Source organism: Dermacentor andersoni, chromosome 5 (genome assembly GCF_023375885.2).
Source record: "Dermacentor andersoni chromosome 5, qqDerAnde1_hic_scaffold, whole genome shotgun sequence".
Lineage (NCBI taxonomy): Eukaryota > Metazoa > Arthropoda > Arachnida > Ixodida > Ixodidae > Dermacentor > Dermacentor andersoni.
In genome coordinates, this window is record NC_092818.1 from 58,275,819 (window position 1) to 58,299,188 (window position 23,370).

The window sequence follows — 23,370 nt, forward strand, 5'->3', positions numbered from 1 at the left end:
GCGAGTCAAATATTAAATGACTTCATACAAACCTTGCAGGCAATTTTGAACCCGGAAGTTGTTCATTGTAGTCGATGTGAAGGACTTCAGTAAATGCACAGACACTTGTCAGAATTAAAGCGAATAGTTCGCCTTTGCGCCATTTCCATTTCTTATGGTGGAGCCTCGAATAGCTCATTGCAATGGCTTATACCGGCAAGAAAGCGGCTCTAGTGCAGTGAGAGGAAAATACCATCGTGTTTAGATCTGCTAATTCCTTATTTAACCACCCTTACCAGACATTTCTTCTCCGTTCGAGTAGGAAGAAATACCAAAGCCACGTTTTACATATTACATTAAATATAGCCTTTGTGAGAGAGGTACGGGTCTTCTTATTTTCAAGTTTAGCCACACAGACCATCAAAGGCAGCAGTGTTCAATTTACGCAAACTAGAGCCACAATCGAGCGCCAAGATTAAATGCTTCAAGTTAGCGCTAAGGTTCAGAACGACGGCTTATCATTAACACAAGATTTTGTTATCAACCTCTCAATTGTCAAGATGTGTTTTTCTCCTTTCGTAACAAAAGTCGGCCGTTTTGAGCTCCTTTTTTCTGTGTCCTTGCAGGAATGCTCCTGGAACCGGAGGAACGGAACAGCGAGAGATGTGCGGTGTCTGTGGCACCGTTTCGAACATACCGGACGCTTTACACGGGCACGCCAAGGAACAAACGGAGGTCACATCCCAGATTTGTAAAGCGTGTGGTCAATCGTCTGTGAAGGTGTCTAAGTCTGTCCAACATTGCCGCAACCTCACTGGCAAAAAACACAAATGCGAAACCTGTGGTAAACAGTTCCACCGGGCAGATCATTTAGCTGTACATTACCGCACGCACACAGGCGAGAGACCCTACAAATGCAAAATATGTGAAAAATTGTTCCGGAATTCTCACCATCTAAAAATCCACAAGCGCACTCATACAGATGAGAGACCCCACAAATGCCAAATATGTGCTAAATCGTTTCGGCAGTCTAGTCACCTAGATTACCATAAGCGCGTGCACACAGGTGAGAAACCGTATATTTGTAAAACATGCGGTAAATCATACACAAAGTTGGCAGCTCTCCGCAAACATGAGCACGCTCACGCAGAGGAGAAACCTCATGCATGCCAAAAATGTGGTAAATCATTTTAAAGCAAATATGACTTCAAGAGACACGTAGATTCCGAATGTGGAAACAGCGCTTTTGTTTGCGAAATATGTGATCAATTCTTTATGAACAATTCGACTCTTCTTCGTCACCGCCGAACAAAGCACGCGGATAGAACACCGTATGACTGTATGCAGTGCGGTTGTCGTTTTGCAGACAAAGAAACACGCGATAGGCATGTGTGCCAGAAGGAACGCAAGATGTGAACGATTCCGTCTGGTTTTTCGAAATTGCGCGACAAGACCTCATCGCCAGAAGTATTTGGGGTGCTTCAATATCGAAAAACACTAGGTAATGGCCAGCGCTCACTGTTCCGTGAACTATGTTGTTGGTGAACGTCGCTTAATCAAACTGATTTCAAGACAAACCCTAATGGACGGCAAGATTGTGTTTTGCGTAACTAGAGGGTGGAGGGAAATGCCCCCAAAGATTCTTGACCCCCATTTGGTTAGAGAAACGTCTTGTGAAGGTCTTTTGACAGTGTACCAGCGAAGAAGCTTTGATGAACCATATTTGTATTCATATTGCAGCGTACACAGAACGGAATATCTCTCTTTAGGAAGCACTTGAGAAAGGACGTACTGTATTCTTGACAACTAAAAAGTAATTTCTGCCATTAATCGAGGTCCAGAGGCAAAGTCGCCTTCGAGAGAAAGCACTTGCAGATACTTTTACGACAATGATTAACTACATCGTACGCGTTTGAAAAGTATCTGCTTGAGAAAGTTCGTTCAATGCATTGCCCATTCTTTGGCGCCTGTATTCATACCGAAAATGTTTTTTCTATACCATAAAATAAGCTGATCACGATAGTGAGAAAGTATTAGATCCGAATCATTTGAATATTCTTTATATGATATGGCCTCCCCCTAGGAAAATTTTTAGTTGTTTTATTGTGGCAGGACTTCTGAAGTTTAATAGGCAGCTTTTTATCCACTCGGAATTCGTCTGTTTTGACTCGCACTGCTCTCTAGTAGCAGCTGTATAATCTTTTTAGCCTGATGGAACAGAAGTTTCTGTGGAGAAATGACAATAAATGTTTGACATGACAAGTAAGTTTTCCTATATGTTTACACGCTTACTTTTATATATTTTTCTTGTGAACGCATTTTTCCGGCTACAAAATGTTAGGTTACCGCTGAGCGCATTACGCGCCTGCGTGTATCAGAACCTTCTAGATTTTCTCGCCAATCATATTTTTTTTTTGTGCTGGGGTCGAACCTTTCGTAACCAAACTGCATGGTCAATACGAATACAAATGTGCATTCGTGAAGGCTTGCCAGCACCAACGCTTACGCTACAATCTTCAACGAATGATGCATGAATATCCGACAAACGTTATACGCCAATCACTGATTCGGCGATTGAGGGCTACGCTCGCAACTATCTTCCTGCCCGAATGTAACTCGTTTTGTGCCTTTCCGTTCCCGATAAGAGTTAGTTGCGTGACTGAAGTTTCTTGCTAGTGCATTGTTCACAGTCACTACAACGTGGCATCTTGTAGAGGTGCTTGTTGTGACCGGACACACCCAGCAAGCCATGAAAACAACGTACACATTTTCGTCGGCTAGTAAGCTTGCCACAACATACTACTATCGCACGTGAACGCTCATCTGGCCGAGAATACCAGGAACATCATGGCCCAATCAGCAGTCCCAATGACAATCCTTGTGTCGCCAGCAACGATCACGCTGCAACAGCCAATGAAGCCACCGTTCTTCCACAGATCATCGTTTAAGATCCGGAAAGCTGACTGCACACCGAAGCATAAATCGCCACATATAACACATGAAAGCGCGACTAGCTGAGTCAGGACTATTTCTCATTAAAAGACACCGCTAGGACGTGGCTTAAAAAAAACGAGCCTCCGGCATAACAGCATGGGAGCTGTTTTGCAGGGGCTTCCTACAAATATTCACGAGCGCCATGTGCAAGGAGCCGGTGAAAACCACGATATAAACTTGTGTGCCGCTACCGAATAAGCACATCGCGAACTTCACGGAAGTTATGAACCATTTGTTAGGCACGCCGACCCAGGCATGTCGGATGCGCAAACGTGTTTCCTCATGCGCGGTTTGAGGCGAGAGATCGACGGCGGACTGATTCGTAAACTGGCCAAGACCGTAGCGAAATTTCTAACAGAAGCCACATCGACGAGGCGCTGGAAATGCGCACTCGGCAACATGGCCGCCTAGTGCTTTCGCTGAAGTGAAAAATGCTAAGCCTAGGTTCCGGCAAGCTCCCAAGGCCGATTGGAGCCGTTGTCGAATTTTCAGTGTCGGTATTTGGGAAGCCGGGTTTAATAAAAGTTTCTCTGAGGTTTCCGAAAGCGTACACTGCCGTGTGGATGTGAGAATGCGATTACCAATCTTACCCAACTTTCGCCCCCCCTGCTTCATATTTTAAATTGAAGGTGTATTTAGCACTATGGTGAGTCCCTGCATTGTTTTAATCCTAATGGCACTAACGTCGATAGTTGTTCCGAGAAGAATCCAGCCATATTCTTTCGCCTTTTCAAACTCTCGGCTTTTACTTCTCTTCAATTTAATGCAGCTTTTGCGCAGCTAGGCAAGATGTTCCCCTAGCTGCAATCTTTGCAGCGCTAGGTATAGAGTCCGCACTATTAACGCATTTTGATGCTTTCTGTTGCATAGCTTGTGGCATTGTCTCGTGTATTGACACTTCTGCAATACTTTCGAAGCTAATCTGGTTTCTGCAACACGACTATTACATATGCGCATTGACTAACCTTTCTTTAGCGTTGTGTGATAGCCTACAGATAGCCTACAGATGGCCTACATAGGGACGTAAGGGAGGACAGCCGTTTTCGTTTTCGTTATGAGCTGCTAAAGGTAAATTTCTTACGGCATGTGCTTAGGAACTTTAGCTACGGGAGCCTCAGATGGGCTTCGGATAACCAGTCTCTGAAAGGCAAGTGCCTCGTTGGCTGACGCATGTATCATAGGAGGTCAATATTTTCTGGGCATGCTTCAAAGAAAACTTTTTCGTCCCTTGGTTTGGATGCGCCCTCCCGCATGTTTCTTGTTCCTCTCCTGCAACGCGTTATGTCGACAGGTTGAAATAGAAAAAGAAAACATCATGACCTATCTAATGGGTTTATTACTGAATAATCCCCCCAAACGTGTTGGATCAAAATGTTTTTCGTTTCGAACAATATCGTGTTCCGTGCGCGGCACGGGAAAGAGCGTAATAATCTTCAGAAGAATTCCACATTGCGCCATCTTGATTGTGGTCGGCTCGATCCGTTTCAGATAGAAAGGCTACCGCGTACGGAAGCACTGAAATAGCGTTCGAGTACCACCAAATGCTTCTCGCCTCACAGCATCTATCAGAATGAAATGTTCATTTCCTGAGAATTTTTCTTGCACAGCGGCGAATGAACACCTTTGCTGTAGTTTAGTACCGTAATTGTGCCACTGGCAATGTAAGCACTAATTACTTGCACCTGTGGTACAGCAGCAGCATAGACCATGAAAGGCCCAGCACAAGCCGCACTGGCAAGCAAGAATCAATCAACAGCCGTTTTAGAAGATCGCGCCCCCTAAGCCCCGCGTTAAGAAAAGCTTCATTGCAAAGCAACTCGAAGACGACAGGGAATACTAACCGTGGAACAATTAAGCTTGTACGCAATGGCTACCTGGTTACTCACTCCCCCTTATGGAATATACCAAGATAGTTACCACCAAGACGTTCACCTAAAAGAATACGCACTAAATGAAACAGAGGATGTGTAAGTTTACCGAGGCAATGTAGCGTGGGTACGCAGGCAGTAAGCAAAGCGGTCGAAATTAATCCGTGCTTCCACACTACAGCTTACTTAATAATCAGATCGAAGTTTTGTTACATAAAACCCCATAATTAAGTTTTTAGTTTTAATATTTTCCCCTCCATCAAACATTTCAGAGGCCATAAGAGCAAAACTACTAGGTAGCCGTAATGCAACCACTTACTGAGCCGCCAATAGCTCAATAAGGGAACATGAAATTGACACGTGTACTTATCTTTATCGGGCAACCACGTTTCGCCGCTCAACAAATGTAATCGCACAGCGTGGGACGCGCCTGCATGTATCCGGAGTTTCTGGAAAGTTTTCGATGCTTCTATCCGCTGTTTGTTGTCGCCGAACCTTATGTTATCTCATTTCATCATCTGACCCGAATGGTGTAGAACTTTGTGGAAGGCACGCGGTTCCGAACGATTAGTCTGGAACATTCGACGACTTTTCTTTAAAAGCCGACGCCCTTGACCCGCAGATCAGATTTTCGACGATCGCCGACTGTGTTCGCCGCTATCGTTGTGCTTTAAGTGTAGCCTGTTTTGTGGGCACAGGTTCGCGCAATAAAAGCTAGTTTTGTCTTTCACAGTACTGCTACTGTGTTTTTTAACGTCACTACCACGTGACATCTGGTGCAGGTGCTAGTGCGTTCATGTACCGAACGCCCCCGCAAAGCCGCGATCCAACCCCGAAGCCCGAGGACAAAACCAACATCGCCCAAGACCAGCGTGCTAGCCGCAGACTGCAAGGACTGCCCCCAGAGCACGGACTTCTACCTGAGTCGACAAAGAAGATCGTGGTCAAAACAACCCCAATGGCCGCCCCAGCATTCCCCGTTATCCTACAACAACCTCGGGACCCATCGACCTTCCATGGAGCAGCGACTGAAGACCCAGAATCCTGGCTGGAGACGTACGAACGAATCGCGACTTTTAACAACTGGGACTCCGACGACAAGCTGCGGCATGTATACTTTGCCTTAGAAGATGCCGCCAGAACGTGGCTTGAGAACCGGGAGTCGACCTTGACGACATGGGACCTCTTCCGTAGCGGCTTCCTGCGCACCTTTACGAACGTCGTACGCAAGGAAAGGGCCGAAGCCATGCTGAACGCCCGAGTGCAGCTACCTAACGAGAACGTTGCCATCTTCACGGAAGAAATGAACCGTGTGTTCCGCCACGCCGACCCGCATATGCCCGAGGAGAAGAAAGTCCGCCTTCTCATGCGTGGTGTGAAGGAAGAACTTTTCGGCGCAATGATACGAAGCCCACCGAAGACCGCAGAAGAGTTCCTTCGCGAGGCCACCAGCATCGAGAAGACACTCGAAATGCGGAACCGGCAATTCAACGGCCGTACAAGCTCTACCCACTACGCAGGAATTCAATCACTGGCCACGGACGATCTGCGCGAGACCATCAGGGCCATTGTGCGCGAAGAACTGCGCAAGGTCTTGCCTTCGTCGCAGCCTCAAGTGGCCTCGATCGCCGACATCGTGAAAGAAGAGGTGCACCGATCACTTGGAGTTCCTGAGGTGCAACCAGAATCACCACAGCTCCAGCCGGAAGCAATGACCTACGCCGCCTTCGCACGCCGTCAAGGCACCCCTCCGCGACCGCGCCAGGGCCCTGTAACGCCGCAATTCCGTCGTCCGCCGCCGCCGCCACCAGCACGCCCACCCGTCGCCCACCGCACCTACGCGAGGAAGACGGACATTTGGCGAGCGCCCGACCACCGCCCGCTCTGCTGTCACTGCGGAGAAGCCGGCCATGTGTACCGCCAATGCCCATACCGCGACTTGGGCCTGAGAGGGTTCGCCGTCAACGCGCCGCGACCACAGCTTGGCGAGCGCCCACGTGACATCGCCGATTACCTCGCCGCTACTCAGTGGGGCCCTCGACGGCCGTCCCGTTCGCCCTCACCAGGCCGCTACCTGTCGCCGCAGCGCCGACCATACACCGGCCCAGCCCGGGGCCGCTCTACGAGCCCATATCCGGAAAACTAAAAGCAGCAACCGATGGAGGTGCGGTTGCTGTTCGTCAAACTGACGAAGATCCTCCGCCGCCGACGATGACGACGAAGAGACCACCTCGACGACATAATAACGACCCACCGCCGTCCCGACGAAGTCAGGAAGCCAAGACTACACCGACGAACGACGACTTGAGGACGCGACGTTCCAGCTTCAGTTCAACACGACGCAGCCGTGATCCGACGCCAAGACCTAACTGCAACGCCAGACAAAGAACCACCGACCTCGGCGTGCTTCTCGACGGCCACGCAGTTACCGCCTTAATGGACACAGGTGCTGATTACTCCGTCATGAGTGGACACATCGCCGTCCAGTTGAAGAAGGTTAAGACTGCATGGGAAGGCCCTCAGATTGGTACCGCTGGAGGACACCTGATTACGCCAACTGGAATCTGCACGGCAAGAATAACCATTCATGACCGGACTTACCCTGCCACCTTCGTTATCCTCCAACAGTGTTCACGAGACGTCATTCTCGGTATGGACTTCCTGAACCAACACGGCGCAATCATCGACCTGAAGTCGAAGTCAATAATGCTGTCGGAAGATAAAGCGATACCGCCGGAGAGCCCTCGTAGTCACCACGCCTTAAATGTGCTCAAAGATCAAGTGAGCATCCCGCCTCGCTCCAGCATTGTTATTTCGGTCGGCACCGAAATACCCGCGGACGTAGAAGGTGTCACCGAAGGCGACCAACGTCTACTGCTAGACCGTGAAATTTGCGTCACAAGAGGGATCGCTCGACTGCATGGAGGGAAAACTGAAGTGTTGCTAACAAACTTCAGCCAGGAGTTCAAGCACATCAACAAGGGCACGACGATCGCGTACATCGAGGAAATTCTTCAAACCAGTAATGCATTTTTCCTCTCGGATTCCGCCGCATCTACCCCGACGACCATAATTCCCGAACCAGACTACGACATTAATCCAAGTCTCCCCGTGATTAAGCAACAGCAGCTCAGAAATCTGTTCCAACGATACAAAGGCTGCTTTTCGACGTCATCGACGATTCGACAAACACCAGTCGCCAAGCATCGCATAATCACTGAGGAGTACGCTCGACCACTCCGCCAGAGCCCTTACCGGGTTTCGCCGCGAGAACGCGAAGCTATAAGAAAGGTCGACGAAATGCTGCGCGACGACATCATCCAGCCGTCGAAAAGCCCGTGGGCATCCCCTGTTGTCCTGGTGAAGAAAAAGGACGGAACCCTACGTTTCTGCGTCGATTATCGTCGTCTGAACAAGATCACGAAGAAGGACGTATACCCCCTCCCACGGATAGACGACGCATTGGATCGGCTCTGCAACGCTAAATACTTCTCCTCGATGGACCTCAAGTCTGGCTATTGGCAAATAGAAGTCGACGAAAGAGATCGCGAAAAGACCGCCTTCATCACGCCAGACGGCCTCTACGAGTTCAAGGTTATGCCATTTGGGCTGTGCTCAGCGCCTGCAACGTTCCAGCGCGTGATTGACACGGTTTTAGCAGGATTGAAGTGGCAGACCTGTCTCGTTTACTTGGATGACGTCGTTGTATTCGCCGGAAATTTCGACGATCACCTTAGGCGGCTTGCCACAGTACTAGAGGCCATCAAGTCATCAGGGCTCACTCTGAAACTAGAAAAGTGCCGCTTCGCTTATGATGAGCTTCTGTTCCCAGGCCACGTCATCAGCAAGTCTGGAGTCCGCCCTGACCCGCAGAAGACAGCTGCCATCGCCAAGTTCCCTCAGCCCACCGACAAGAAGGCAGTGCGTAGATTTCTTGGCATGTGTGCCTACTACAGGCGATTTGTCAAGGACTTTTCACGCATCGCTGAGCCACTGACCCAGCTAACTAAATGTGACGTCGAGTTCAAATGGGAAACGCCGCAGGCCGACGCATTTCAAGAACTAAAACGACGCATGCAGCCGCCGCCCGTAGTTGCGCACTTCGACGAGCACGCCGATACCGAAATCCACACTGACGCCAGTAGCCTAGGCCTCATTGCCGTCCTAGTCCAGAGAAAAGATGGACATGAACACGTGATAGCTTACGCTAGCCGGTCGTTGTCAAAAGCGGAAGGCAATTATTCTACAACCGATAAGGAATGCCTCGCCATCGTTTGGGCTACAGCGAAATTTCGCCCTTACCTATATGGCAGGCCATTCAAAGTGGTCAGCGACCATCACGCGTTGTGTTGGCTAGCTAACTTAAAGGACCCTTCAGGACGGCTGGCATGTTGGAGCCTTAGACTACAAGAATACGACATCGCTGTAACATACAAGTCTGGACGAAAACACTCGGATGCTGATTGCCTATCACGCGCCCCCATTGACCCGCCGCCGCAAGATGACGAGGATGACGACTCCTTCCTTGGAATAATAAGCGCGGAAGACTTCGCCGAACAGCAACGAGGAGACCCGGAGCTAAAAGCCCTAGTCGAGTATTTGGAAGGGCACACCCACGTTGTCCCTAGGGCATTTAAGCGTGGATTGTCTTCGTTCACGCTACAAAACAACCTGCTCGTGAAGAACTTCTCACCAGTCCGCGCCAGCTACCTTCTTGTTGTACCGTCAGCGCTGCGTCCAGAAATACTGCACGCCCTACACGACGACCCAACCGCTGGGCACCTCGGATTCTCCCGGACGCTGTCGAGAATACAGCAAAAGGTGTTACTGGCCGCGTCTGACCGCCGACGTCGCCCATTACGTCAAGACGTGCCGAGAGTGTCAGCGATGCAAGACACCACCGACAAGGCCAGCAGGATTACTACAGCCGATCGAACCTCCTCGCCGACCATTCCAGCAGATTGGGATGGATTTGTTGGGGCCGTTTCCGATGTCAACATGCGGGAAAAAGTGGATCGTCGTGGCGACGGACTATCTCACCCGCTTTGCTGAAACTAAAGCTCTACCAAAAGGCAGCGCAGCCGAAGTGGCGAAATTTTTCGTCGAGAACATCCTGCTGCGACATGGTGCCCCAGAAGTCCTCATCACCGACAGAGGAACGGCTTTTACAGCAGAGCTCATCCAAGCCATTCTGCAGTACAGCCAGACAAGCCATAGGAGGACGACGGCCTACCATCCGCAGACGAATGGTCTCACGGAACGCCTGAACAAGACCCTCGCCGACATGCTGGCGATGTACGTCAACGTTGAGCACAAGACGTGGGACGCGGTCCTGCCGTATGTAACCTTCGCTTACAACACCGCGGTGCAAGAAACAACACAGATCACGCCATTTAAGCTGGTTTACGGCAGGAACCCGACGACGACGCTCGACGTCATGCTGCCGCACGTCACTGACGAGGAAAATCTTGACGTCGCTACCTATCTCCAGCGCGCCGAAGATGCCCGACAGCTCGCCCGCCTGCGGATCAAGAACCAGCAGAGGACCGACAGCCAACACTACAACCTCCGACGACGCTTCGTCGAGTACCAGCCCGGCGACCGCGTTTGGGTTTGGACCCCTATACGCCGACGAGGACTGAGCGAGAAGCTTTTGCGCCGCTATTTCGGACCGTACAAGATCATCCGACGTATTGGCGCACTGGACTATGAGGTCGTGCCAGACGGCATTTCGCTATCACAGCGGCGCCGCTCACGACCTGAAATAGTCCACGTTGTGCGACTCAAGCCGTACTGCCAGCGTTAATGAACTTTGGGGCTTCGCGTAACTGACCTTTGAACTTTGTTTCTTTTCGTTTTGTTACTTATGTTTAATAAGTGTCCTTTTGTGTTTCGCTCTCTTATATTTATAGCATCGGGACGATGCTTCTTAAGAGGGGGGTATTGACACGTGTACTTATCTTTATCGGGCAACCACGTTTCGCTGCTTAACAAATGTAATCGCACAGCGTGGGACGCGCCTGCATGTATCCGAAGTTTCTGGAAAGTTATCGATGCTTCTATCCGCTGTTTGTTGTCGCCGAACCTTATGTTATCTCATTTCATCACCTGACCCGAATGGTGTAGAACTCTGTGGAAGGCACGCAGGTCCGAACGATTAGTCTGGAACATTCGACGACTGTTCTTTAAAAGCCGACGCGCTTGACCCGCAGATCAGATTTTCGACGATCGCCGACTGTGTTCGCCGCTATCGTTGTGCTTTAAGTGTAGCCTGTTTTGTGGGCACAGGTTCGCCCAATAAAAGCTAGTTTTGACTTTCACAGTACTGCTACTGTGTTCTTTAACGTCACTACCACGTGACAATATGTCCAAATGTCGAGGAAAGTACTGCATAATTTAACGATTCTTTTTTTTTTCTGATAAATAAACCATCCCCGTCGATGATGACCTTAAAGTACATATTCTGTTAAATTTAGCCTGCCGTGTTTCCGCATGGGATTGAGGGGGAGTTCCCACTTTGATTATTGCGTAGCTATGATATCTTAAAGGCCAGGCGTACTGCACCAGCGAGTCTTCTAGCGATAATACGGCAACATCCACTGCTTGTGTATAGTGGCAGCACCCAGACCGTACCAGGCGACCCACTTTGGTCTTAAACTGCCCTTGCTTCTTTATTTCTACTGAGAGGGCAAGAAATAAATAATAAAAGTAACGTCAATACACTTGCCCCGACTTCGCCTGTGTTCAAGAACTTCACAACAAGACGTGGCTTTAAGGAATTATCAGGGCAAGACTTCACAACAAAAACGAAAAGACAGGAAAACAAAGCAGTACAAGGTGATTTGAGAAGCATATTTGTAACAGTAAAGCCTTGCCGAGGACACGTGCTCTGGGCTTTCCTTTACGCATGCGCGCGCGCGTTCTCGATTGTTTCATTGATACACTTCGTCATACGGCCCTGATTTCCAGTCCGGTTGACGTTCACGCGATAATATAGAATTGCACAAGTGTGCCCTAGACCTAAATTCTTCATAGGCTTACGCGTTCGTTATTTTCGCACCAAAGCCATTGATCTTATTTCTAAGATGTGCGTGACGAGTTTAATAAACGCAGGCTTTCACTCACACATACAGTGTTGGGAGAGCGGAGACGATGTTATCGGCCATGGACTTATTACGGAACACCAAGGCGATGGCGACACCGATGGCCTACCTGAGTCTGGAGTTTCAACGAATTTGTTATGGGAATTAAAATAAGCTTTCCCTAGATTGGCAGAACAGGCTTTGGAAGGTTGGTCGGGATGCGTTGACAAGTGAGGCTTCTGTTTCCCAGACAGATGGCTGTGCATGTGTCCAGCATTAGCAATCGCTAAATATCCAGCGTCTTTGTGTTATTTCGCGAGTTTATGAGGTGATCGGCGGAACATCACAAATTGCTTCTCAAGTTTGAGGTATGGTATGAATGTCCAATGTTAGATTCTTGGCCAGTCGCTGCATGCCGCAGAATATTATTTGGCTTCCCTGCTGCTAACGTCATTCGGTACGCATTTCTGCGGTTTGCCTACCGTATGCAAAGAGGATTCCCGTGCATTTTGAACAAAAGCGCCTGCCTTGACACCACTCTCCGATATAAATCACACAGTGCATATACAGTTTGTATATACAGGAATGAAAGGCACTCCGGACGCGAGTTGAACCTGAATTAATGTTGGCACTAGCCTAAAGTTACTCAGGCTATTTTTCCTCTTAACTAACGGATTAGATATGTTTAATAAACTTTCTGAGTATTGGCCGCAGACCCCAGGTGTGATACGCGAAGATGTAGTACAACTTGAGAAACTTCTCAATAAATTGTTTCCAACACGATATATCTCAAGTGGTCCTTTCTTCCGCGTTCCAAAGAAATCCTGCTAAATACAAAAAAATACCACGTGACGGGGTGATTGCACACTGTTGTGCTGCTGTAAAGCGTGCGATGGATCAACAAGGTCGGCTGCAGCGAGACTGGCCCGCGACAGGGCGACAGGGCGCGCCACAGTGCCTAATATATTCAGTTCAACTCTCGGCCGGAGTGCCTTCCGCTTTTAACGCTTTGTCGCAAGTTATGTGGGACAACCTGTGTTCCTTCGGGCACACATTCACGGAATATGTATAGCCTTAAGAGCGCCGGCGGCGTCGAGTCTTCCCGTAGGCGTAAGTTGTGCAACTCTACTATTTTAGCGGGATACAAATCGCAGTAAGCACTTAAGAAATAGCGTTCTCGCTACTGCTTGCAAATACAGGAGCTGCTTCGGCTTTCACTACACTACGTAGAAGGAAAACTTCCGCTGCGTCTTTGTATTGCATGCATCGGAATGCGGTGTGTGGAGACTTACGATCGGCATCGTTCTCGCAGAGCCAGGGCACCTAGAACTCGCGCTTGGAGAGCACCGTACCGTCTTTCATGATGGTTAATTTTTTCTTACTAAAATAGTACCTAATGAACTGTTGTTTCTTTATTGATAAAAAAAAGCTTTTGCTTTTCAATCATGAGAGCTCTTGTGTTTGGGCGTACAATTAAAAGAAATGCATAGATTGCCTGCGAGCCACTGAAGTTGGAGAACAGACACGATTTGCGTAAACATTTCAACAGTTTCCTACCGTATTCTTATCTACTGTAGGCGAGTAAACTTTATCGAGCGATGTTGTGCCGGTGAATGATAGCATTTTAGGAATATTTCATATTAATAAATCGGCATTCATGAAGTGACGACCATGTTTCAATTCATGCCAATTTGGCGACGACGCCTCGGACACCCGTATCCCGGCATTACCATGGCGGCACGGTGCTTATTAGAAAACTCGCATAGATTGTGGCGCCAGATTTCCGACTGGGTGATTTTGTGAGAAAGATTACGATAGGAAATCTCAAGGCATTCTTGCATCATCACCACCACCGTTCTATTACCCTAAGTCTCACTGCACATGGGCCGCCCAGGCGGACTTTTGGAAGTCACGTGAACTTCTACGCGTGGAGGGGTGGAGGGATGACCAAAAGACGGCGAGAAGAGAATTTGTACGCCTGGATATGCAATGGCTTAACGCTACCCTTATCTGTGCTTCGCAAATCTCGTGTACGGGAGCGGCATTACGCAACACTCGCTTTGGGACAAGCACCCGCATTCGCCATTGCCCACGCCGGCCACATTTCGATGGAGGCGAAATGGGAAAAAACCCGTGTACATAGATTTAGGTGCACGTTAAGAACCCCAGGTGGTTGAAATTTCTGGAGTCCTGCACTACGGCGTGCCTCATAATCAGAAAGTGGTTTTGGCATGTAAAAGCCCATAATTTAATTTTAATCTTATTTTTTTCCTTTCCCGGTCTTTTCCTCCACGCCATCTTTATGACCGCGCCTGTTAGAGGTTATTAGGTTACGTTTTATGGGTGTGAGTGGGCACGCCGCGCTACAAGTGTTTAGTTAGTAAAGAAGTGGTTATTGGAATTTACACTGTGTAAATACTACCACCTTTATTTTGTTCCTTGATATATATGCTATACATGTAATAGCATGGCACTTCCGCGATGACTGCGCCTATATTGGCACACGAGTTTTTTTATTCCGATATCATAGGTCGCAGTATATTGTTTCAGTGCAATATACCTGTGTGCCTGGAGGATTTAGGAGACAAACGCTCCCACAAGGGAAGATTTTCTAATATGTTATGTCCGCTAGTCGAAACGTTTGCTTCTGCTACAACTTTCGTTCAACCACTCTTGCCTCAGTGTTCATGTGAATATCTCTCTTGTGTTGCAGAATTCCTGAGAGAACCGACGTTGACGAATGGTATATGCAGTACCACCTGGCTGATAGCACGTCCACCGTCTCCGGTAGGTGCGGGAAGGTTTTCATTCACTGGTATACCACGCCTCGCCCTCAAGGTGATTGAGGAAACTAACCTTTTTTATCGCACACAACACATTTAAACAAAATGAACGAAGGAAATTTTGGGATTTTACGTGTCAAAAGCACGATTTCATAACTACGCACACCGTAGTGTGAGACACCGGATTTTTTCTGACCACCAGGGGACCTTTAACGTGCGCCCAATGTTGAACAGCATTGCTGCTGGCTGAGGTGTGCTTGAGGAAATGACGTTCGTGTACATTTTCGTTATTCCATTAATCCAAACATTTCTTGCTTCCGTTAAGGGGAAGCTTTAGCGCGGGTGCTCCTATGTAAATACATGTAAAACGAGAATTGATATGTCTCGGTAGCCATTGCACCAAATTTGACGAGGTTTGTTGCATTTAAAAGAGAAACAATGAAGTGACCGCTGTTTTTCGCTTTTTGATTTACGTCGTGAATTTTTTATTAAATAATTGCAAGAATCGGAAATTTCTAGAAAATGAAACAATCAAGTCTGCACCTCCGTAACTGAGCAACGAAAAATGATAATACAAGTTGGTAATTGCGCCTAATTGTACATCTAAAGCGGACAAAGTTAATGTTACACATGAATCCAAAAAAAAAAAATTACTAGTATGGGAATGCACCTCTTGCGGAAACCTTGTACACAACGTAACAAACACAAGTAAGATATAAAATGACATATCGAATTAGTCCGCTTTCAGTGATCTAATAAATGCTGTTTACAAAACTGCGATAACTGTTTTTCATGCAAAGCTATGAATCTATAAACTTTGTGCTTCTGTATTTTGCAAACTTTGAAATATTTGAATTTTTTTGAACAAAATTCAGGACATCAATCGAAATTACGCTTCCAACAGGCACTAGAATTTACCCTCTCAAATTCAACAAATTTCATTCAAATCGGACGAGGTATTATCTCAGATAAACATTTTTGCGTTTTGCATGTACTTGAATAGGCCGTGTCAGAGTTGGGCCAGAGCTAAAGCTTCCTCTGAAGTCATTTTATTGTCACGCATTCTTTGCCTCATCCAATACACTGAGGGAACCTAAGAATGGAGTGAAACGTCCGCCCGCAAGCCACGAGTGCAACCACCCTTACCCTCTGAAAGCCAAGGCAGCTCGAATGACCTTGCTCTGATAATGTAAATGTAAACATAATCTAAGAACAAGAGATCGCCATTTCAAGTTAAAGTATTACCTTTGTCTCAGCGCTGATGTGAAGATCACCCATAAAATTGACCAATATGTCCAGATTTGGTTGTAACATACGGTTCCAGGCTTCATTATAACGAATGACAATTTTCTCTTTCGTGCACAATTCACCGCTTTTCACCGCTGACTTTTATTGATAAGCCCGATTTTGTTCTAGCGATCTTAAAGGTAAAAGTCAGAAAGTTAACTGCATTTTATTTTTCAATAACAGCAGCAAACTAGCATGCAGAGATTGTTCCGTACATGCATTTGCATGTGCCATTTTCTTGTATACGACATACAGCGCTGACGCCTGGCTCTGAGTCGCTTATCGCAGATCACAACCATTATCAAAGCGCGACAAGAAGCGAGAGAACGAAAATCGGCCATTGCAAGGTCAACCAAGCTCCGGCCTATGCAGAAGAGACGAAGGAATGTAGCAATGAACAACTGCCGGAACACATGCGAGTCCTTTTCGTAGCATCAGGTTGTGGCTTCCCTCTTTTGTTGTTTGAATTTAGAGAATCACTTCAGACGGCCGAAGTGCTGTCAGGGCTTCTTGCTTCCTGCCGTTCCTATCACGGAATGATCGTCTTCTTCTTTTCTTTATTAAAACTGTTAACCCTCGCTTGAGGGTTGTTACAGGGAGGGAAACATAGTACAACGCAAGCAAATTTGACATTTCGAAGCATCAGGTTGGGTGTTAACGATACAAAATATCAATCAAGCATTCAAATTTGTGCACATCCGTCTGAACGACAACAACATCAGGTAAGGCATTCCACATTTCAATTACATCCGGGAAAAAAGAATAACGAAAAACATCAACACGTGTGTTATAAGGCTTGACGGCTCTGCTGTGGTTTATTCTCTCGCTACGATTTGCCGGGAACTGGACATATATTTCCTTTTTTATCTTCAGAACGCTTTGAAGTATCTCAAAAAAAATCTTAAGTCTGGCTTTCTTCCTTCGGGTTTCCAGCAACTCAAGCCCACACGAACGCAGAATTGTTGTTACCGAGTCAGTCCTTCGATACCTTGAAGCAATAAAACGAGCAGCCATTCTCTGAATTCTTTCTAGTTTGTCTATTAAGACTTTTTGGTGGGGGCTCCAGACAACGCAAGCGTATTCTAAAGATGGACGTATGAGAGTTTTATAAGCAATTAATTTAGCATCTTTTGTTGCATGTTCCAGCTTTTTCTTCAGTGAATACAGTTTTTGGGAAGCCGTCGAGCACAGGTTATCGATATGTTTACGCCAGTCTAAGTTATGTGAAATTGTGATCCATGAATACTTGAATGTATCTACATTTGTTAGTTTGTTGCTTGTAATATTATAAAAGAATGGTGCCACACTTTTTTTGTTAGTAACATGTGTAAAAGTCGATTTGTTGTAATTGATTTCCATGTCCCATTTTTCACACCAAAGGTGAAGGGAATGAAGAACCCAGTTAATTCTGATTTGGTCGTCAATGTGTGTTATCGTAGAATAAATTAAACAGTCGTCAGCAAAAAGCTTCAATTTCACAGGGAACTTGACAATCTCTGTAATATCGTTAATGTAAACCAAGAACAGCAACGGGGCCAATACAGACCCCTGGGGAACACCAGAAAGCACTTCTAACGCAGGGGACAAGCACTCGTCCACACGCACAACCTGCCTGCGATTGTGTAGGTAGGCTTCAATCCATTTTAGAATAGTGTCATTTATTCCTGCTTTATGCAACTTCAAAAGTAATTTGTTGTGCGAAACTTTGTCGAAGGCTTTCGCAAAGTCTACGCAGATGACGTCCATTTGTTCTTGGGCGTCTATAGCTGAAGTAAAATCATGAATAGTTTCTACGAGCTGGGTTACTGTAGAAAGTGCCTTTCGGAAACCATGTTGGTGCTGATAAAAAAAGTCGTTATTTTCAAGAAAAACGAGGATATGCTTACTTATGATGTGCTCTAAGACTTTACAACAGACGCTAGTCAGGGAAACTGGGCGATAGTTATTTATTAGCAATCGGTTACCGCTTTTAAGAACAGGAGTTATGACTGCGCAACGCCAGTCTTGTGGCAACGAGTGAGTTTGCAATGACTTAGCAAAGATATTATTTAAGAAAAATGACACCCACTCCGCGTATCGCTTTAGAAATTGGGTTGGTATTCCATCCGGCCCGCTAGCCTTCTTAGAATCTAAAAGTAGTAGTTGGTTAAACACGCCTGCTTGAGTGACGACAAGATTTTCCATCCCACATGAAAAGGAAGACGGCAGACAAACGACTGCGCAATCGCTGCTAGGCGCTGAAAAAACTGATTGGAAGAAATTATTAAAATGACCCGCAATATTTGCTTTTTGCGTTACTATTACATTGTTAACTTAGATCTTGTTTATTTGTTCTTTTTTATCATTCAGATAAAGCCAGAATTTTTGTGGTGATGTTTTCATAAAATTATTTAATGTTTGGTTAAAGAACTGCTCTTTTGATTCCTTCAGAGCCGTTTTCAGTGCCCTTCGCAATTTCGATACCTCGGCGGAGATACCTTGCCTGTTGCGTAAACGCTTTATTTTACGCTTAATATGAATGATATGTCGATTAATCCAAGGGTTCCGTCGTTTTATATTTTTTAGTCGAGTTGGGATGAAACTATCAACGCAATGTCTTATAATTTTCTTGAGGCGCTGCCATAGTTCGTCAACCGATTCACAATCGCAGACAAGTTCAAATTGATTAAATGATAATTCTAAAAAATCGAGAATAGATGTGTCGTCTGCCCGGCTATAGTCCTTAACTTTCACAGGTATAAACGGCTGGGAACGAGTGCTTGCGCTCGACACTATGTGTACAAGAACCATCTTGTGATCTGACAGACCATCATCAACAGACACTGTATAGTCGCCTATTTTATTCGAAAGAAACACCAAGTCCAACAATGACTGAGATTCAGGCGTTACCCCCGTGTTTTCTTTCACGATTTGCTTTAGATTGTGCGAGATCATCATTTGAAGCAGCTTTTCACTACTAGTAATTTCTACGTGCCCAGGTAGTAAACTGTCCCAGTTAATATTAGGTAGATTAAAGTCCCCGGTCATTATTAGTCTGGTGTTACGGTCCAAATGATTGCATAGGAAATCATTCAGCTTATCTAAAAACTCGGGTGCAGTGGCAGGTGGCCTATATATTGCGCCAACAAGATATACAGTTCTCGCGTAAGTAATTTTGCACCATACTGTCTCAGGAATGATACATTCAATCATTACAACATCAATGTGCTGTTTAACAATAATCGCAACGCCTCCACCACGAGTGTCTCTATCGCATCTAAACATTCGGTAGTTGGGTGGCACTATACATTGGCTAGGTACATTGCTGTTCAACCATGTTTCGCTTACTACTAGCACATGAGGGGTCTCTGTGAGCAACACGTATTCTAACTCAGTTACCTTATTAACAATACTGCGTGCATTCAGTGACAGGATTCGGAGCTATGAAAGGGTTGAAGTACATGGGGAATCGCCGGGACTGCCTGAGGGGCCAGAATCACCATGCGTGTCATCTGTCGTTTGTGTGCGATGCTTATTTTTAATTCGGTGGTTTAGAAGGAAACGTGCGTTGTTTTCTTGGTCCCATACGTAAAGCTTATCATTTAACCTTGAGCTTGTCGTCAATCAAAAATACTTTCGTGCCCTTCGCCCTTTCGGCAGAAGCGCTCGCCCACAACTTTCGTCGCACGTCTACTGTTTCCTTTGCATAATCATTGCTGATACTAACTGACTTTCCTTTAAGTTTTTTGCAGTTCTTCAATACCTGCTCATTTTCTTTGGTATCATAAAACTTCATGATAACTGGTCTCGGTCGCTGACTGTTTTTCTTGCCAATGCGATGAATTCTTTCGAAAGTTTTAACTTGAACTCCCAGTTTTTCATGAAACAGTTCATCAATGACAGCTGCCCTCAAGTTCGCCTCTGAGTCACCGCTTTCCTCCGAGATTCCGAAAACCAACAAGTTGTTACGCCGGCTGCGGTTTTCATACTCGATCAATTTTTCAGCCTGGTGCTGAACTATAGCCTCAAGATGCCCAATTTTCTTGTTCATTTCCTGTATCATAACAAGAAATTCCGTCAGTCGATCTGTTTTTGCGGTTAACTGCACAACGTTCTCGCTTATTGAGGATAGTCGGCGATCAGTCGCCGCCTGATTCTCTATAATTGTTTGCAGCAGTTCGGTCGATTTAGGCCCGGGATTTTCTTCTATGTCTCCTGACACTAATAGCAACATCATGGACCAAAAGTCAATAAGAATGCAACAACACCTGCGAGGGCACGGCAGGACAACCAAAAATCTGTTGTCACTTCGGTAGGAACAATCAGTACCCTGAGGACCAACCTGCACAAACAGCAGAAGCGGGTGAGCCATGCTGTCCGCAGGCCAGATGCCGTGCCCTCTGATCTGGTCGTAGTCGCGTCGCTCCTTTAGTAGGTCTGTTGCTGATGACGTTACACCTTGCAGTTCGTATCCCACGAATGAAAAGTTCGTTGTCACGTGGTCAGAGTGAGACACCGAAAACGGCATCATTCCAGCACTAGTCGTCGTTATCGTGGCTGGCCTTTCATGCAGGATCCACGGCTGTACCTGCACAAACAGCAGAAGCGGGTGAGCCATGCTGTCCGCAGGCCAGGTGCCGTGCCCTCTGATCTGGTCGTAGTCGCGTCGCTCCTTTAGTAGGTCTGTTGCTGATGACGTCACACCTTGCAGTTCGTATCCCACGAATGAAAAGTTCGTTGTCACGTGGTCAGAGTGAGACACCGAAAACGGCATCATTCCAGCACTAGTCTCGTTGTAGCACAATGGTAAATCGGAACCTCTGCTTTCAGGGCATACACGCAACACAGAAACCGGAAGCAGCGGATCCACACTTCCGGTCTGCAGCAGCAGCCCAGTGGCCAGTACAAGCTGCGTGGGCATGGAGAAACCATCGGACATTTTTGGAAACGACGCTAGGTGAGCCGTACTTTTGTATGAATTCCTTGCGATGGAGCAACTAGCTGTGGTCACAGACAACGCTGCCTATGGCTCAATTATACTTGCGCTGACGAACTTGTGCGATGAATGGAAGTGTTGTTGCCTGAAATGCCAAATGTCATCTGCAGTTCCGACAATCTGGCGTTCGCGCAAACAGAAAGCTTTAGCTAAGAAGCTAAGTACATTGAAAATGAGAAATCAGTTTGCTCAACAACCCACTTCACCAATATTCAAGTTTCTGGCATTTGAAAAAAGAAATAAATAATATTGTAAGAAATTGCATTACCGATTTACGTCGTACCTATCAAAAATTATAAATAATTTTGCAATAAAGCCAACGCTGCGATATTCTAAACTGCACCCAATAACACATGTAAATTGCACAAAATTGATGTAATACGCAGCGCCCTGAAACATACTATTTTATGAGCAGATCCTTTGGAAATCCTCGCAAACCCAAACTTCACGCTAACTGGAAATGGATACAAAGGAAGTTGTCCACTTAGGATTTCCTAAGAGATGAAGCTAATATAACTGCGGTATATATATTTTTTGTGTAGTTAACCCAATATTTTCTTTTTTTCTCGAAACTTACTTCAAAATTTTTCAGACTCGACAACCTAGATCAAAATTGTGATTGATGCAGTTGATGGAAAATAACCGTTTCGAACAAATACCATCAATTAGGTTTGAATTCAATGGGAAGTCAATAAAGAATTCTTTTTTCCAGCCTAGGCCGGTTCTCTGAAAACGCTGCTGCCGCTACTGGGGCCAGTTATCTCCTACTTCTATAACTATTCCTTCATTTATTTATTTACTCACTTATAAATTTTTACCATGTAAAACATTATTGGGGACGTATTCGGGTCTAGATACGGGCCAAGCGGGCACGATCAGACAAAACGTGCAACGTTACACTACATGGGTTGAAGCACACCATAACATTCCATGAGTCACGTGAACAATGACTAGAATAAATGTAGGTAAACATATAAATAGCACATTAACAGCAATATAGCAAACAAATTTTCATCCAGTGCAAATAGGGCCGTAATTTCAAAAAACAGGAGACAGGGGAGAACGCAAACACGAGGAACTTGTGCATGTGTCCTATTTTGTCCGTAATTTTCTTTTGCGTTTCTGCCCTAAACGGTAGGAACGATGGCGCGCCAACAATGCCGAAACTCCACGCATAAAAACCTTTTAAAATTAATGCACCAAAATCTCATGGCCAAGGAATCAAGAGAAAGAAATACAGGTGTTTTAAATTACATTGACGAACATTGCAAAGAGCGTTCTACTGTATAGAATCTTAAAAAAAAACTGTGGCAGCTGATTTTATCCAGCGTGCTTCAAAACTGATATATTTCATAATATTGGACGTGTATTTGATATGTGTGCATTGACATATGTCCGACGCGGAGTCAGCCTCCCTCCTCCTGCTGTATTTCTCAGACATACCGCGAGTTCTACCGTATGCCTTTGAAGCATTTGCAATTATGTTACTCCTCCTCAAGTACAGGGGGTCCTACAAAAAGCAAGCCTGTTTTAGCTCAGGCCATACGGTCTGTTTCAGTGCGAAACGTCTCACTTCGGAGAGCACGTTTCTGGACCTTTGCCTGCAAGTTCGCGCTGAGATTGTGCAAATAGCCTTGCTATAAAGCCACGATTGAGTTGGTCGAGCTCTCAATTGGTAAAAACGTGTTATTCTTGTCCCGTAACGAGACTCGCCCATTTTTAGCCCCATTGTCCGTCTACTTGCAGGAATTCTACTGGAATCGGAGGAAGGGATCCGTAACAGCTTCCGGTGTCTGTGGCAAGGTTTCCAGCAGAGACGATGCCTTACATGGACACGCCAACGAACACGCGGACGATACAGCCAGCACTTGCAAAGCATGCGATCTAACGTCTGTGAAGGACGAGAAGTTCCTAAAACACTGACGGAAAACAACAGGCAAAACACACATCTGCAAAACCTGTGGAAAATCGTTCTGCCAGGCTGGTAATCTGGCTGCACATTGCCGCACGCACACAGGCGAGAAATCTTACAAATGCGAAATATGTGGAAAAAAGAACGTTTCGGCATTTTCATCACCGAGATATCCATAAACGCACACATACAGGCGAGAGACAATACATTTGCAAAATATGTTATCAATCGTTCCGGCAGTCTGGCCACCTAGGTAAACATATGCGCATGCATACAGGCAAGAAACCCTACATTTGCAAAGCATGTAGTAAATCATTCACGCAGATGGCGAGTCTCCGTAGACACCAGCGCGCTCACAGAGACAAAAAACGCCACGTCTCTCAAATATGTACGAAACCATTCCATCTCTACTGGCATAGTAGCGACAAAGGTTTCGTTTGCGAAATATGTCGCCGCCGAAGTATGCACGGGGATAAAAGGCCAAATCAGT

The 23,370-nt window shown here is 46.3% G+C and overlaps 1 long non-coding RNA gene across 1 annotated transcript; it reads left to right on the forward strand.

The window, feature by feature from the left end:
- Positions 1 to 609: 609 nt before the first annotated feature.
- LOC140218343 (uncharacterized) lies at positions 610 to 20,923 on the forward strand. Its single transcript, XR_011894617.1, has 3 exons — positions 610 to 714; positions 14,637 to 14,710; positions 20,803 to 20,923. It is a non-coding gene; the product is annotated as an uncharacterized lncRNA (long non-coding RNA).
- The last annotated feature ends 2,447 nt before the right edge of the window (positions 20,924 to 23,370 follow it).